This window comes from Salvelinus namaycush, unplaced genomic scaffold (assembly GCF_016432855.1).
Source record: "Salvelinus namaycush isolate Seneca unplaced genomic scaffold, SaNama_1.0 Scaffold1224, whole genome shotgun sequence".
NCBI classification, from domain to species: Eukaryota; Metazoa; Chordata; class Actinopteri; order Salmoniformes; family Salmonidae; genus Salvelinus; species Salvelinus namaycush.
In genome coordinates, this window is record NW_024057925.1 from 37,008 (window position 1) to 55,793 (window position 18,786).

Below are 18,786 nucleotides of genomic sequence, written 5' to 3' on the forward strand. Positions count from 1 at the left end.
GAGTAGACAGATCTTATTTTTTATTTAACCTTTGCTGTCCAAAATACTCCACCAACAGCTTCTGTCCAAGGCAATCCACCGTATCAACAAAACAATAAAACATGACCCTGAAAATGGCGTTGAAATATTAACTTTCCTAAAATCAATCTACTAAAATGTCATTGTACATGATAGTAATCTTATCTAGGTGACCTCGGACAGTGTCCCAACCCATTAGGGGTTGCAGCAGGTGACTTTGCTGATAGCTGCTTTATTGAGGAAAAGTTTTACTTTCTATGACTGTGATACTGTATGTGGTTCTCTCACCTAGCTATCTTAAAATTAATCAATTAACTGTAGTCGCTCTGGAGCCATAGGAGGACGGGCTCATTGTAACGGCTGGAATGGAGTTCATGGAACGGTATCAAACAGATCAAACATATGGAAACCACATGTTTGACACCGTTCCATTCATTTCTTTCCAGCCATTACAATGAGACGTCCTCCTATAACTCCTGATTATTTGAAGTTTAATGAGCTTTTATAACTGTAACTGATCAGAAAGCAGTCCATCTGCTATGACACATTTCTACCCCCCCCCCCAATAATGTTGATATAATATCAATAAATACTCACATTTACCCTTTCATTGTTATTGATCATTCAATAATGTCATGGAAATAGCCTACCAATGATGTCATAGCAATGTACACTAAACAAAAATATAAACGCAACATGTAAAGTGTTGGTCCCATGTTTCATGAGTTGAAATAAAACATCCCAGAAATTGTCCATACGCACAAAAAGCATATTTCTCTAATTTTGTGCACAAATATCTTTACATCCCTGTTAGTGTGCATTTCTCCTTTGCCAAGATAATCCATCCACCTGACAGTTATGGCATATCAAGAAGCAGATTAAACAGCATGATCACCTTGTGCTGGGGACAATAAAAGGCCACTCTAAATTGTGCAGTTTTGTCAAACAACACAATGCCATGTTTTTAGGGAGCGTGCAATTGGCCTTCTGACTCCAGGAATGCCCACCAGAGCTGTTGCCATAGAATTTAATGTTAATTTCTCTATTATAAACCACCTCCAACATCATTTTATAGAATTTGTCAGTAGTTTAAGAGAATTTGTCAGTAGTCCAACCTGCCTCACAACCGCAGACCAAGTGTATGGCGTTGTCTGGGCGGGCAGTTTGCTGATGTCAACATTGTGAACAGAGTGCCCCATGGTGGCGATGTGGTTATGGTATGGGCAGGCTTAAGCTACAGACAACGAGCACAATTGCATTTTATCGATGGCAATTTGATACCGTGGCGAGATCCTGAGGCCCATTGTCGTACCATTCATCCTCCACCATCAACTCATGTTTCAGCATGATAATGCACAGCCCTATGTTGCAAGGATCTTTACACAATTCCTGGAAGCTGAAAATGTCCCAGTTCTTCCATGGCCTGCATACTCACCAGACATGCCACCCATTGAGCATATTTGGGATGCTCTAGATCGACGTGTACGACAGTGTGTTCCAGTTCCCGCCAATATCCAGCAACTTTGCACAGCCATTGAAGAGGAGTGGGACAACATTCCGCAGGCCACAATCAAAAGCCTGATCAACTCTATGCCAATGAGATGTGTCCATGCATGAGGCAAATGGCGGTCACACCAGATACGGACTGGTTTTCTGATCCACACCCCTACCTTTATTTTAAGGTATCTGTGACCAACAGAAGCATGTCTCTATTCCCAGTCATGTGAAATCCATAGATTAGGGCCTAATGAATGTATTTCAATTGACTGATTTCCTTATATGAACTGTACCTCAGTAAAACCTCTGAAATGGTTGCATGTTTTATGTATAATGTTGTTCAGTATAGTAAAAACTTGTTTCGTAAGCCTATCAATACTTACACCCCTCATATCCTCTGTCTTGTCCTCAAGAGCAATTAATAACACAATTAGTCACTAAACCTAGGGCTATGTGTGAGAGGCCGATTACCATAGAGTGAACAAGATCTGACGAATGGCTTTCTGACAGATCAATACAGAGTGGTGAACTAACGTGAAAGCATCTATTTATCATTTTGAGAGTATGTGGTGGGTTCGAAGCACAAGATATTTCAAGTGTGGCAGGAGGTTTAAACGAATTTAAAACGACAGCCACCAGAGGGCAGTATTGTCAAGTTAGTGATAGCACGGTGCGCAGCAACACCTCATTGAAGAAGAGGGTGCATCTGAAGTGATGCGGGAGCCAGTGAAATAATCTGTGGGACTGTTCTCCAACCGTCTTTCATAAAGAGGAAAGGGGGAGACAGAACTACATTGAACGTCAAGAGGGCAGGTTCCTCTATCGCTGCTGATATAAACAATGGATTGAGAATGGGGTTTGGTTCTCTGTGTGGTGAAGTCATCTTTCTTAGCCGAGTTTGCTCAAATCGGAGCCTTTGAATTTGAAAAGTTTTTTTTTGTCAGCATCACTGGTTTGGGATTATTTTTGTTCATGTTTTTATAAGGTGAGTTTAGAATCAATGACAAAGTATTTGCATAAACATGCATTGAACATTGTTGATATTGAAGATTTTTTAATAATATCTGTTATAATTCACTTTGTTGATCAAAATGTTTCTGATGATGGAATTCCCCCAGTTTTACAAAGGTCTAGTTTATTATGTGTGACACCTGCCTGTAGATTCTCAAGGCTTTTTTTTCAAGGTTGAATAATTGACTGGTTGTAGGAAAGGCTACATCGATCATATCTTTTGCCAGTGTTGCAGGAAAATGTGTTGGTAACAGTACTTCAAATATGTCCAGCAACAACGAGGTCATATCTACCTGTCACCGTACCTGCTCTTGCCAATCTGCGTTATTATGCAACTGAGTTGGGCTGTGGAACCTGGAGGTGTTTTATTTCATCTGTATGAAGTTCTGAGCATCCTTCATTCACCCTGGATGGATTAACAGGGCAGGGTCGTTACGGTTTCCAGTCACCTAATATCAACAGGGATGGTTATCTGATGTAGTTTTTGCTGCAGGTCACTAGAGTACCCAGCTAGCACATAATGTTCTAAGAACCATATGTTTCTTAGTGCTTGGCGAGAGTGGGGTTGTCCTATGGTTATTTTGCATACAACCTTCCCATAACGTTTCCTACAGGTTTCCTCTATTCAAAGTCATGTTCTCAGAATGTTCAGAGAACGTTAAGAAACAACGTTCTTCTGTGGGAATTTCAGTACTTAAGCATAACGTTTTCTGCAGGTTTCCTCGTGGTTCTATTTAGTCATGTTCTCAGAGAATTAAGAAAACTTTCCATAAAAACCACAAGAAAACATGAGTATAGTTCAAAGAACATTCTAAGAATATTATTTTAAAACATATACGTTCCGTTCTCAGCATCAACAAAACTCTCTCTATCCTCTATCTGGTTAAGTGTGTTCAGGTGTGTTGGCCTCACCCACTAATTGGCCACATCGGATGTTAATGAGTGCTTGTTTCCTTTGACATAGGGTCTGTTTGAATAGACTAAAATGAACAGCTTTGTATGAGTAAAAAAACATGTCATGCTAGCTCCATCCTGATGGCACAGTCGACTCATTTCATGGATAGGGAGCAGGAGATCATAGGTTTGAATCTCACAATAATAATAAAAAGTAACCTTTATTTAACTAGGCAAGTCAGTTAAGAACAAAGTCTTATTTACAATGACAGCCTATGTAACAGTATAACTTTAAACCGTCCCCTCGCCCCGACCTCGGGCGCGAACCAGGGACCTTCTGCACACATCAACAACGGTCGCCCACGAAGCGTCGTTACCCATCGATCCACAAAAGCCGCGGCCCTTGCAGAGCAAGGGGCAACCCTACTTAATGTCTCAGAGCAAGTGACGTAACTGATTGAAATGCTACTAGCGCGCACCCGCTAACTAGCTAGCCATTTCACATCCGTTACACTCACCCCCCTTTCAACCTCCTCCTTTTCCGCAGCAACCAGTGATCCGGGTCAACAGCATCAATGTAACAGTATAACTTTACGTCGTCCCCTCGCCCCGACACGGGCGCGAACCAGGGAACCTCTGCACACATCAACAACGGTTGCCCACGAAGCATCGTTACCCATCGCTCCACAAAGGCCGCGGCCCTTGCAGAGCAAGGGGCAACCCTACTTAATGTCTCAGAGCAAGTGACGTAACTGATTGAAATGCTACTAGCGCGCACCCGCTAACTAGCTAGCCATTTCACATCCGTTACACCTACACCTGCCAAACCCAGGCGACACTGGGCCAATTGTGCACCACCCTATGGGACTCCCAATCATGGCCGGTTGTGATACAGCCTGGATTCGAACCAGGGTGTCTGCAGTGACACTTCTAGCACTGAGATGCAGTGCCTTAGACCGCTGTACCACTCGGGAGCTCAATGCCATGCCATGCCATGCCATACCACATTAAAAATACATGTTGTTTTTTTCTAAGCTAGCAGTCTTATTAAAACATGTTCTTAGAACGCTATTTAATTATCTTAAAATAAACTATAATTTCCGTTCTCAGAACGTTAATAAAACCTCCCAGGAAAACTTTCAGGGAACCATAGAAAAACGTTCTCAGAACCTCCCTACAACCTAAAAACGTACATTCCCAGAACAGGAGAAATGTTCACTTCCGTTCTCAGAGTGTTTAAATAACTTTCAGTTTTAACGGTCAGGAAACTTATGGCTTCGTTCCCAGAATCACTAATGTACATTCCCACAACTTCCAAGGAACTACATTTGCTAGCTGTGTATGCTATTACATGTTAGTCATCTAGCAGATGCTAGCTGTGTATGCTATTACATGTTAGTCATCTAGCAGATGCTAGCTGTGTATGCTATTACATGTTAGTCATCTAGCAGATGCTAGCTGTGTATGCTATTACATGTTAGTCATCTAGCAGATGCTAGCTGTGTATGCTATTACATGTTAGTCATCTAGCAGATGCTAGCTGTGTATGCTATTACATGTTAGTCATCTAGCAGATGCTAGCTGTGTATGCTATTACATGTTAGTCATCTAGCAGATGCTAGCTGTGTGTGCTATTACATGTTAGTCATCTAGCAGATGCTAGCTGTGTATGCTATTACATGTTAGTCATCTAGCAGATGCTAGCTGTGTATGCGATTACATGTTAGTCATCTAGCAGATGCTAGCTGTGTATGCTATTACATGTTAGTCATCTAGCAGATGCTAGCTGTGTATGCTATTACATGTTAGTCATCTAGCAGATGCTAGCTGTGTATGCTATTACATGTTAGTCATCTAGCAGATGCTAGCTGTGTATGCTATTACATGTTAGTCATCTAGCAGATGCTAGCTGTGTATGCTATTACATGTTAGTCATCTAGCAGATGCTAGCTGTGTATGCTATTACATGTTAGTCATCTAGCAGATGCTAGCTGTGTATGCTATTACATGTTAGTCATCTAGCAGATGCTTGCTTTGTGATTCAAACTACCAACCTTTCAGTTACTGGCCCAACACTTTTAACCACTAGCCTACCTGCCACCCTGTTGCACTGCCCTACTTTAGTCTAACATCTCTCCCAGGCTTTCAATAGAACTATTTTTCCTGATCAACACCCTGAACTTGAACCAAGAACAGTGCTTGACTTGGGCAGGAGCTCACCGAAGCTGAGTACTGGCACCTCAACATTTCTACTGCTTGATCTCCTGTTCCTCTTATAGAATTCTAGCTCAAAAGTATTTTAGGTCTCCTGCTCCTAAATATAAACATGAGTACCGGCACCTATTTCAGTCCAATTCAAGCACTGACCAATAATCGAGATTGACACAAAAATTGCTTGCTTCTGAAGGCATGTAAAATAATAACAATAATAATACTTTTTAAATAAAGACATGTAGCTGACACACATGTAGGCATTAGCAAAAAATATAGTAAATTGATCAAGAGAATTATACCTAACCAAATGATCTTGTCTGATCAAGTGCAGCTGCATGCCTACACACAAACAGTTGCTCAGAGAGAGAGCGGTTACAGGGAGTTCCCCCTAAAAGAAGCCAGCAAGGAACTGAAAGGGATGTTTCTATGAATATGCAAATACACCTGAATCTCTCTCCTGTGAGTGGCTGAAAAACATAGCTGTGTTATTGACAGCTGAGTCTAACTCATACTGCTCCTGTTGATAGCATTCACAGGAGGTTGACGGCACCTTAATTGGGGAGGACGGGCTTGTGGTAATGGCTGGAGCGTAACGAGTGGAATGGTATCAAATATATCAAACACATGGTTTCCAGGTGTTTGATGCCATTCCATTTGCTCCGTTCTGACCATTATTATGAGCCGTCCTCCCCTCAGCAGCCTCTTGTGATGCCTTTCCATTCCGTCCTACCCTGGCTTCTGTGTGTGTGTAAATGAATTAAGGCAACTCATTAATTCTCTGCCATTTTAAAAAGAATGAAGAGCTGGGGTTTACCTTGTTAGCACTGACATGTGTTGGTAAACCTGATGAGCTGACCACTGTTAAATAAATAATGACATTCATTGGAAAGGTAAATGAATGGATATCCAACTAATAACACACGCTTCCCTTTTGCTATTGAAATCCATTGTCAGTTTCTGGTCTGCCTCTGATAGCACATATGAGTAATGAGTAGTCCATGCACACAGACTGCTGTATGATTCATTGTTTTCAGGTTTAGTGTAAGAGGTGTTCTCTCACTGCCTTCTGTTTCCATGAGTAACAAAGAGGCATTCTTATCATTGAGAGAAATCAGCTTACTGAAACCAGGACGTCTTGAGGCATCACTTCAGACTGACAGTGACATGTAGACTTAAAATAAACGTGCCAAAAAGTTCATCCCCCCACAAATGTGTCCTTCGCCTTGCTGAGAATTCCATCACTACAGACAGAGAGTCCGAGATGATCCCCCCTCATGTCCCTGCATCTGGTTTTCAGTGGCTATGGTGAAATTCAGAAAGTACCCTTTCACCTGTAATTGAGCTGAGCGACTTATGCTTTTTCAAACCCTATAGCCCTGGAGCACTGCGGATTGTGCAAGCTTTGGTTTCAGTCCAGCACCGACACAACTGATTCAAAGGTTTTTATCATAAGTAGTTGAATACGGTGTGTTAGTGCTGGGCTGAAGCAAAAGCATTCCTATAGTTTGACACTGTCAGAGTGAGCAGGTGTTGTAGTGTAGCTGTAACATTCTACCAGTGGGAGTGACATGTTGAACGTAGTATCTACCCACCAGTGGGAGTGACATGTTGAACGTAGTATCTACCCACCAGTGGGAGTGACATGTTGAACGTAGTATCTACCCACCAGTGGGAGTGACATGTTGAACGTAGTATCTACCCACCAGTGGGAGTGACATGTTGAATGTAGTATCTACCCACCAGTGGAAGTGACATGTTGAACGTAGTATCTACCCACCAGTGGGAGTGACATGTTGAACGTAGTATCTACCCACCAGTGGGAGTGACATGTTGAACGTAGTATCTACCCACCAGTGGGAGTGACATGTTGAACGTAGTATCTACCCACCAGTGGGAGTGACATGTTGAACGTAGTATCTACCCACCAGTGGGAGTGACATGTTGAACGTAGTGTCTACCCACCAGTGGAAGTGACATGTTGAACGTATCTACCCACCAGTGGGAGTGACATGTTGAACGTAGTATCTACCCACCAGTGGGAGTGACATGTTGAACGTAGTATCTACCCACCAGTGGGAGTGACATGTTGAACGTAGTATCTACCCACCAGTGGGAGTGACATGTTGAACGTAGTATCTACCCACCAGTGGGAGTGACATGTTGAACGTAGTATCTACCCACCAGTGGGAGTGACATGTTGAACGTAGTATCTACCCACCAGTGGGAGTGACATGTTGAACGTAGTGTCTACCCACCAGTGGAAGTGACATGTTGAACGTAGTGTCTACCCACCAGTGGGAGTGACATGTTGAACGTAGTATCTACCCACCAGTGGGAGTGACATGTTGAACGTAGTATCTACCCACCAGTGGGAGTGACATGTTGAACGTAGTATCTACCCACCAGTGGGAGTGACATGTTGAATGTAGTATCTACCCACCAGTGGGAGTGACATGTTGAACGTAGTATCTACCCACCAGTGGAAGTGACATGTTGAACGTAGTATCTACCCACCAGTGGGAGTGACATGTTGAACGTAGTATCTACCCACCAGTGGGAGTGACATGTTGGACGTAGTATCTACCCACCAGTGGGAGTGACATGTTGAACGTAGTATCTACCCACCAGTGGGAGTGACATGTTGAACAGTGTCTACCCACCAGTGGAAGTGACATGTTGAACATAGTATCTACCCACCAGTGGGAGTGACATGTTGAACGTAGTATCTACCCGCCAGTGGAAGTGACATGTTGAACGTAGTATCTACCCACCAGTGGGAGTGACATGTTGAACGTAGTATCTACCCACCAGTGGGAGTGACATGTTGAACGTAGTATCTACCCACCAGTGGGAGTGACATGTTGAACGTAGTATCTACCCACCAGTGGGAGTGACATGTTGAACGTATCTACCCACCAGTGGGAGTGACATGTTGAACGTAGTATCTACCCACCAGTGGGAGTGACATGTTGAACGTAGTATCTACCCACCAGTGGGAGCTGCTGAGAGGAGGATGGTTTTCATGTGTTTGATACCATTGCATTCACTCCATTCCAGCCATTACACGACATTCCAGCCATTTTTATGAGCCTTCCTCCCCTTGGCAGCCTCCATTGGTACTCACCTCATTCTGACACCTCGTTGAATGACAACACACAACACACCAACACCAGGCAGGGATATTCCTCTCTCCTTTCATCTGAAACTGATCCAAGCTTTACTTCTAAAGTTGCTTCTGAACCCATTACCCTCCACAATGATTAAGAGAGACAGGCCTTTGTTAGTGGAACCAGGTTTGAATCACATGGACGGGTTCATTCATCACTCATTCAGTGAAAGGGTAATTACTAGCGTCGAAATTTTGCTTAACTGGGTTCAAAAATATGCAGTGAGCTGCAGGGATTTCCAAGGAACTCAGGATGCAGTTGTATATTTGTCTGTTCTCCTGGCATGACACGTAGAAGTGGTGGTCAGGGGTGGAAATGGAACTCAACTTTGACAGTACAGTACAACAGCAGAGGGTTTGGTAGCAAGGTGTGTCTGACGCTGTGAGAGTTTTAGAATGAAGGTTGGAAAAAAAGGGGATCCCTTCCCCTTGCTTCCATGGCAACTGTGAAATATACAGACCACATTCGAGTCAGAGCTCATTATGCAATGAATAGTTCAAGTTCATAGTAGCGTCCTGATTATCTGCAAAGAATATGCTAATTATAAGAAACGGGTACATTTCTTACGGTAGAAATATTGCCCAATCCTTAACCCTAACTTCAGTCAGGCAATGCCTCTACCCCCCATGGTGTTGACACAGGCAATAAGCAGACCCATTTAGTGTCTATTCCAATGGAGCATGGAGGTTAGTGTGAGTGGCAGCTCATACTCCCCCATAACATTCTCACACCATCAGTCCATCTCATCAACCATGAGAATAAATGATGTCATCCCCAGCCCTGAGCCTCAGGCATCATGGGTAATGAGAGAGGAAGGAGAATGCGTAACATTCAGATGATTGACGTTTGTATTTCAACCGTGTTTTGAAATGATATACTGTCATCAGATTATGTTGGGTTTGCTGTGAATAACATCTGATATCCTCCAGGATTACTGGCCTCCTGGCTCAGGAAGTGGAGCTGAACAGGAGGGAAATTATACTGTAACTGACTGGCAATAAGGTGACAATGATAATGCATTATCCAGTGCCAGGGGGAGTGATACAGGTGTAGGATCTTAATTAATTGGATCACTCTGTTGTAGGAGAACTTTCCTGCAATGCAGGAAATGTAAAACTTGTAGTTTATTCAAGGTTTAAAATGTCAGATTTGATTTGCCCAAATGAAAAACACAAAAACATTTCCATTAATTATAATCCACATAGTAATCCACATTTCCTGTTGCTGCAGGATTATTTTCCTGCTCTACATAACTGCCTCAAATGAAGATCTACATCTGTACCTGACTTAGCGTGGGTAGCCTATAGCTCAGGTGATATTCTGACGTCTGAAAGAAGGAACATGGAGCAGATAAAGTCCTTCCTCATGCTCAGATCACACTGAGCTGCTGGGGGTCAAGCAGGCAATGGAAGGATATCCTGCTGGATTCCAGCAAAACCTCTCCAATCCACTGGGATTTCCAGCTCATGTTGTGGAGATGAACCTAAAGCCTCTGTGAGACCTGACCAGGGGGAGTGCTGCTCATCACCAGGCCGAGAGTGCGATGGCAGGAGACAGGCAGAATGGGATTTACACAGTACGGCTCTGGAAATGAAACATTAGACATGACATTCATTTAGCAGACATTCATATCCAGAATGGCTAATGCCATTATGTCCGCTGGACTTCCAGAGTAGATTATCTTCCCTCGATGAAGGTCAATGTGTTCAATTGAGTTGTGCTTCTTTGTTCTTGATCTTCTGCTATTGAACACCAGGGTGCCGGCAACAGCCAGTGTTCTGTCTGTAATACGTTGCCATGGTGCCTGCATCAGCACTTTTATGAGGCCTGCTGTGACAGAGAGCAGCAGCACATCCAGTCACAGCTGTTAACAAAGCCTTTACAGGTTGCCACTGTCTGAGGTCAGGGGTCTACTGCAAGGACACATATATGTTAACACACACACCACACACACCACAGGCACACACACACACACACACACACACACACACACACACACACACACACACACACACACACACACACACACACACACACACACACACACACACACACACACACACTTCAACAGTATGCACACATATACATCCATAATCCCACATACTGTATAGACAAATACACACACCTGCGTTTACAAACATAGAAGCACATTGCTACAGGCGTGTCCTAGAATAGAGTTGGCTCCTGCAAGTAGCCTACTTGAGCAGAACAGAAATAGCATGGGCCTCAGCCAGAAAACAACGACAGTTCTTGAAAAATCGACCAGAAGTACAGGGGAGTCAGGGCGTCGGTGCCTGTCTGTTCATTATTTATTTTGGGGTCATTTAGCAGACACTCTTATCCAGAGCGAGTGCATTCATTTTAACATAGCTAGGTGAGACAACAACACATCACAATCGTATCAAGTACATTTTCTCTCAACAAAGTATTTATCAACAAAGTCAGTGCCACTGGGAAAGTATTTGTTGTTGTTGTTTATTTACTCACTGTGGTTCACTAGCTGTGCACTTGTCCTGTGTATGTGTGTGAAGGATGGTTAATATTGATATGCTGGCAGTGTGTATGCCTGGGAAAGAGTTTTTCATGGATTTACACTATGTAAACATGGCTGTTCATTTAGTTGTAATGTACGACCCTGTCAGCTGGTAATGGAGCTTCTGGTGGCTGGATGATGGATGATGGAGGACGGAGGTTTTGATGGATGAGCTTCAGTGGCGGTCAGTGACGTTTAAGATGAGGGAGGACGATTATTTTTTTTACGAGCATGGCATTTCTATTACAGCATATTGGATGACTGTCATTCAAATTCCATTCACCCAGTTCAATGTAACATCAATAGGTTTAGGCTACTACATGATACTCTAATTTTCCCTATACCCATCATGAGGTTGCTACAACCTAGCCTATGAATGAACGTTTACAACATAGGTGCACAGGTCAAAATAACAATTGGAGTAATCAAGGTGTCCGACAATGACACATTCAATACCACCTTGCACACTCTTGCCTGCATCTAGCTGATCTAGGTGTATTCAGTGGTCCAACAGTTGCAAACAAGAGTTTCTATTGGATAATTGAGGGACTGTAGCTGATGAATAGATAATCAGTTTTCAGATATTCTGATGCCCACTAACGGTGTACCTATGGTTTGTAAAAATCCCTCAGACAAGACGAGGAGATTGCCTAGAGGCTGTGGTGTCCGATAAATGTGTTCTCTCTCTCTCTCTCTCTCTCTCTCTCTCTCTCCCTCCCTCCCTCCCTCCCTCTCTCCCTCCCTCCCTCTCCCTCTCCCTCTCTCTCTCTCTCTCTCTCTCTCTCTCTCTCTCTCTCTCTCTCTCTCTCTCTCTCTCTCTCTCCCTCTCTCCCTCTCTCCCTCTCTCTACGGAGCGTTTAATTGCTCAGGGATCGGTCGGTGGGACTGTTATTCTGCGATGTCGCTAGCTATTAGCCTGTCAGGCTAAATCCAATTACTCAGAGAAGGACACTTTGATTAGAACACCACATTCTCTATCAGTTTCAATGAAAAGGGAATTGGAATCTACTGTCCTCGTCTGTTTCCCCAGGGCTACAGTGGTGGTAACCCTGTCTGTTTCCCCAGGGCTACAGTGGTGGTAACTCTGTCTGTTTCCCCAGGGCTACAGTGGTGGTAACCCTGTCTGTTTCCCCAGGGCTACAGTGGTGGTAACCCTGTCTGTTTCCCCAGGGCTACAGTGGTGGTAACCCTGTCTGCTTCCCCAGGGCTACAGTGGTGGTAACCCTGTCTGCGTCCCCAGGGCTACAGTGGTGGTAACCCTGTCTGTTTCCCCAGGGCTACAGTGGTGGTAACCCTGTCTGTTTCCCCAGGGCTACAGTGGTGGTAACCCTGTCTGTTTCCCCAGGGCTACAGTGGTGGTAACCCTGTCTGTTTCCCCAGGGCTACAGTGGTGGTAACCCTGTCTGTTTCCCCAGGGCTACAGTGGTGGTAACCCTGTCTGCTTCCCCAGGGCTACAGTGGTGGTAACCCTGTTTGTTTCCCCAGGGCTACAGTGGTGGTAACCCTGTCTGCTTCCCCAGGGCTACAGTGGTGGTAACCCTGTCTGTTTCCCCAGGGCTACAGTGGTGGTAACCCTGTCTGCTTCCCCAGGGCTACAGTGGTGGTAACCCTGTCTGTTTCCCCAGGGCTACAGTGGTGGTAACCCTGTCTGCTTCCATAGGGCTACAGTGGTGGTAACCCTGTCTGCTTCCATAGGGCTACAGTGGTGGTAACCCTGTCTGCTTCCCCAGGGCTACAGTGGTGGTAACCCTGTCTGCTTCCCCAGGGCTACAGTGGTGGTAACCCTGTCTGTTTCCCCAGGGCTACAGTGGTGGTAACCCTGTCTGTTTCCCCAGGGCTACAGTGGTGGTAACCCTGTCTTCTTCCCCAGGGCTACAGTGGTGGTAACCCTGTCTGTTTCCCCAGGGCTACAGTGGTGGTAACCCTGTCTGCTTCCCCAGGGCTACAGTGGTGGTAACCCTGTCCGCGTCCCCAGGGCTACAGTGGTGGTAACCCTGTCTGTTTCCCCAGGGCTACAGTGGTGGTAACCCTGTCTGCTTCCCCAGGGCTACAGTGGTGGTAACCCTGTCTGCTTCCATAGGGCTACAGTGGTGGTAACCCTGTCTGCTTCCCCAGGGCTACAGTGGTGGTAACCCTGTCTGCTTCCATAGGGCTACAGTGGTGGTAACCCTGTCTGTTTCCCCAGGGCTACAGTGGTGGTAACCCTGTCTTCTTCCCCAGGGCTACAGTGGTGGTAACCTTGTCTGTTTCCCCAGGGAACAGTGGTGGTAACCTTGTCTGCTTCCCCAGGGCTACAGTGGTGGAAACATTGTCTGTTTCCCCAGGGCTACAGTGGTGGTAACCCTGTCTGCTTCCCCAGGGCCACAGTGGTGGTAACCTTGTCTGCTTCCCCAGGGCTACAGTGGTGGTAACCTTGTCTGAATTAACAAGCTGCTGTTGTCTTCTGATCCATAGTATCACTTTCTTTCGATTAGTTATTTTCAAGCCAAGAGCTTGGGACTATAAGGTTCTATCTGCATATTTGTCAGATTTATGTTATTGACATAGTCTTGTTCTGTTCTATGTTCTCTACCTATACAGTACTCTAAATGACCCCAATTCATGTTGTTACGTTCAAAAGAATAGAAGATAAAAAATAGCTGACACCATTCAAACTAATGAGGGTTTGGAACTTCAATGCCAATTATCTCAGAATCATCTTTTTGCAGATAGAACCTAGTCCCACGCTCTCAAAGGGATATAAGAGATAGCCTATCACTGCACGAGCATGAGATCTGGTATTAGTCCATTTTGATTTTTGATTTTCACCTTTATTTAACCAGATAGGTCAGTTGAGAACATGTTCTCATTTACAACTGCGACCTGGCCAAGATAAAGCAAAGCAGTGCGACAAAAACAACACAGAGTTACACATGGAATAAACAAACATATAGTCAATAACACAATAGAAAAGTCTATATACAGTGTGTGCAAATGAGGTAAGATAAGGGAGGTAAGGCAATAAATAGGCCATAGTGGTGAAATAATTACAATTTAGCAATTAAACACTGGAGTGATAGATGTGCAGAAGATGAATGTCCAAATAGAGATACTGGGGTGCAAAGGAGCAAAAAAATAAATAACAGTATGGGGATGAGGTAGTTGGATGGGCTATTTACAGATGGGCTATGTACAGGTGCAGTGATCTGTGAACTGCTCTGACAGCTGGTGCTTAAAGTTAGAGAGGGAGATATGAGTCTCCAGCTTCAGTGATTTTTGCAATTCTTTCCAGTCATTGGCAGCAGAGAACTGGAAAGACGGCTAAAGGAGGAATTGGCTTTGGGGGTGACCAGTGAAATATAACTGCTGGAGCGTGTGCTACGTGTGGGTGCTGCTATGGTGATCAGTGAGCTGAGATAAGGTGGGGCTTTACCTAGCAAAGACTTATAGATGACCTGGAGCCAGTGGGTTTGGCAACGAATATGAAGCGAGGACCAGCCAACGAGAGCATACAGGTCGTAGTGGTGGGTGGTGTAAGGGGCTTTGGTGACAAAACGGATGGCACTGTGATAGGCTGCATCCAATTTGCTGAGTAGACTGTTAGAGGCTATTTTGTAAATGACATCGCCGAAGTCGAGGATCGGTAGGATAGTCAGTTTTACAAGGGTATGTTTGGCAGCATGAGTGAAGGATGCTTTGTTGCGAAATAGGAAGCCGATTCTAGATTTAATTTTGGATTGGAGATGCTTAATGTGACTCTGGAAAGAGAGTTTACAATCTAACCAGACGCCTAGGTATTTGTAGTTGTCGACATATTCTAAGTCCAGAGTAGTGATGCTGGACGGGCGGGCAGGTGCGGGCGGTGATCGGTTGAAGAGCAGGCATTTAGTTTTACTTGCATTTAAGAGCAGTTGGAGGCCATGGAAGGAGAGTTGTATGGCATTGAAGCTCGTCTGGAGGTTAGTTAACACAGTGTCCAAAGAAGGGCCAGAAGTATACAGAATGGTGTCATCTGCGTAGAGGTGGATCAGAGCATCACTAGCAGCAAGAGCAGCAAGAGCTTGATTGGGATCATCACTTCACATCTCACGGATCTCATTTACCTTGACGGTCTAATTGCAGGGTTGAGATTAATTAGGTGATTGCTGGACAGGAAAATGCTATCATATCCTGTCTGGTGTGCTCATCAAATCAGCATGGGATAATTAGCAGCAGTTTGACAGCTGTGGGGGCGGAGTGGCTTCTAAAGGAACAAAGAGCCCTCGTGATAATCAAGTTTCCTGAATGTACAGTGTTTGGGGATGTTTGTGTGTATTTGTGAATAAAGTAGAGGAAGTGTGTGTGTGTGCGCGTGCGTGCGTGCCTGCGTGTGCAGTAATCACTGTGATATGTGTGTTTGTCTCCCTCGCAGAAGACTCGCCACACACACACACCATGAGCAACATCTATGAGTCTGCGGCCAACACCCTTGGTCTGTTCAACAGCCCGTGCCTGGCCAAAGTGGAGCTGCGGGTGACCTGCAAGGGCATCTCAGACCGGGACGCCCTGTCCAAGCCAGACCCCTGCGTCCTCATCAAAATGCAGTCCCACGGACAGTGGCTGGAGGTAAGTGGCCTCTCACTCTGTTCTGACAAGTAACTAACATTGCAGTGCCAGTCTTATTATAATTTGCAATATAAGAACCATCTTCAATGTTAACAGTGGTGTAATATTTAAGGGTCAATTGGAGGATATGTCCTGTAGATGGTTCTGTTCAATCCTAAATCCCCTCAGGGCTCTCCTTGGTGAGATAGATCTCAGAAGGTGATTACAGATCACTACATGGACTTTCTGAAGAGCTGGAGATATGTGGAATCAAAGACATTGGCTTGCTAACGGACTGAGAGATTTCCTTCTCTTACTATCCCTTATGTGTTTTTACATGTTGATTTGGTTCACCTCAAGGATGTGGAATATACAGTATTACCAGCTATGAGGTTTGCCTAGTAAATGTATATGAATTTCTGAACGCTTCTCCAAATAAGCAAGAGGATTCTGTCAAAAGAGATATTAATTCACAGGAAATGCATTTGCATAATGAAGCTATTTGCTGAGTAAAGAAAAAAGGAACCCATAAACGTCTTAATCAATGTGTTTACCAAACCAAAATGAGGTACCAATCAACACTCCAAAACTGATGATTGGACATTACATCCGTGTTACATTTGTACATTTTAGTCATCAGACTCTCTTATCCAGAGCTACTTACAGTTAGTCCATTCATCTTCAGATACAGTGCCTTCAGAATGCATTCAAACCTCTTGACTTTTCCCACATTTTGTTGTGTTACAAAGTGAGATTAACATGGATTTAATTTCTGTCAACGATCTACACAAAATGCTCTGTAAATACGTCTTCACCCCCCTGAGAGCTACAGTGGAATCACCTTTGCACACTGGGATTATACAATATTTGCACATTATTCTTTAAAAAATTCTTCAAGCTCTGTCAAGTTGGTTGTTGATCATGGCTAGTCAGCCATTGTCATGTCTTGCCATAGATGTTTAAGCTGATTTAAGTCAGACCTAGGCCACAGAGGAACATTCAATGTTGTCTTGGTACGCAACTCCAGTGTATATTTGGCTTTGTGTTTTAGGTTATTGTCCTGCTGAAAGGTGAATTTGTCTCCCAGTGTCTGGTGGAAAGCAGAGTGATTCAGGTTTTCCTCTAGGATTTGTTCTGTGTTTAGCTCTATTCCGTTTCTTTTTATCCTAAAAAACTCCCTAGTCCTTGCCGATGTCAAGCATACCCACAACATGATGCAGCCACCACCATGCTTGAAAATATGAAGAGCGGTATTCAGTGATATGTTGTGTTGGATTTGCCCCAAACATAACACTTTCTTTTCAGGACATAAAGTTAATTTCTTTGCCACATTTTTTGCAGTTTTACTTTAGTGGCTTATTGGATGCATTATTGGATGCATGCAAACAGGATGCATGTTTTGTAATATTTTTATTCTGTACAGGCTTCCTTCTCTCCTCCCCGACAATTAGGTTAGTATTGTGGAGTAACTACAATGTGGTTGATCCATCCTCAGTTTTCTCCCATCACAGCCATTAAACTCTGAAGCTGTTTTTTAGTCACCATTGGCCTCATGGTGAAATCCCTGAGTGGTTTCCTTCCTCTCTGGCAACTGAGTTTGGAAGGACGCCTGTATCTTTGTAATGACTGGTTGTATTGATACACCATCAAAAGTGTAATTAATAAAGGGATATTCAGTGTCTGCTTTATGACTTTTTCCCCCATCTACCAATAGCTGCCCTTCTTTGCGAGGCATTGAAAGACCTCTCTGGTCTTTGTGATTGAATCTGTGTTTGAAATTAATAGCTTGACTGAGGGACCTTACAGCTAATTGTATGTGTGGAGTCCATGCAACTTATTATGTGACTTGTTAAGCAAATGCTTACTCTTGAAATAATTTAGGCTTGCCATAACAAAGAGTTTGATACTCATTGACTCAAGCTAGGTGAGACAACAACACATCACAATCGTGTCAAGTACATTTTCTCTGAACAAAGTATTTTAGGAAAGAGAAGTGCCCTGTTAGAGTTATTTAAGATACTCTTCAAAGAGGTAGGGTTTCAGACGTTTTCTGAAGATGGGCAGGGACTCCGCTTTCCTGACTTTAGGGGGAAGCTTGTTCTGCCTGCCAAGTGACTATGACAACAAAGCAGATGGTTGATCTCTCTATTTGTCCCTTAATCCAATTATTCCAGTTTTAATTGTGCCATTGATTTGTTCCATTGATTTGTTATTAACCGGTTGTCCATCTGGAGACACAAATTAGCATTGTACTGCAGATGTGCCACGACGGCTCCAACGCGCCCTGCTGTGTGTTGCGTCACTCAACAACATATTTACTAGTGCTGCTCTCCTGTGGACTTCATGTCTGGTTAGAGATAATACAGTGCCTTGCAAAAGTATTCATCCCCCTTGGCGTTTTTTCTATTTTGTTGCATTACAACCTGTAATTTAAATGGATTTTTATTTTTATTTAATGTAATGGACAAAAACAAAATAGTCCAAATTGGTGAAGTGAAATGAAAAAAATTACTTGTTTAAAAAAAATATATATATATTTAAACGGAAAAGTGGTGCATGTATATGTATTCACCCCTTTGCTATGAAGCCCCTAAATAAGATCTGGTGCAACCAATTACCTTTAGAAGTCACATAGTTTGTTAAATAAAGTCCACCTGTGTGCAATCTAAGTGTCACATGATCTCAGTATATATATACACCTGTTCCGAAAGGCCCCATAGTCTGCAACACCACTAAGCAAGGGGCACCACCAAGCAACGGGCACCATGAAGACCAAGGAGCTCTCCAAACAGGTCAGGGACTAAGTTGTGGAGAAGTACAGATCAGGGTTAGGTTATAAAAAAATATATGAAACTTTGAACATCCCACGGAGCACCGTTAAATCCATTA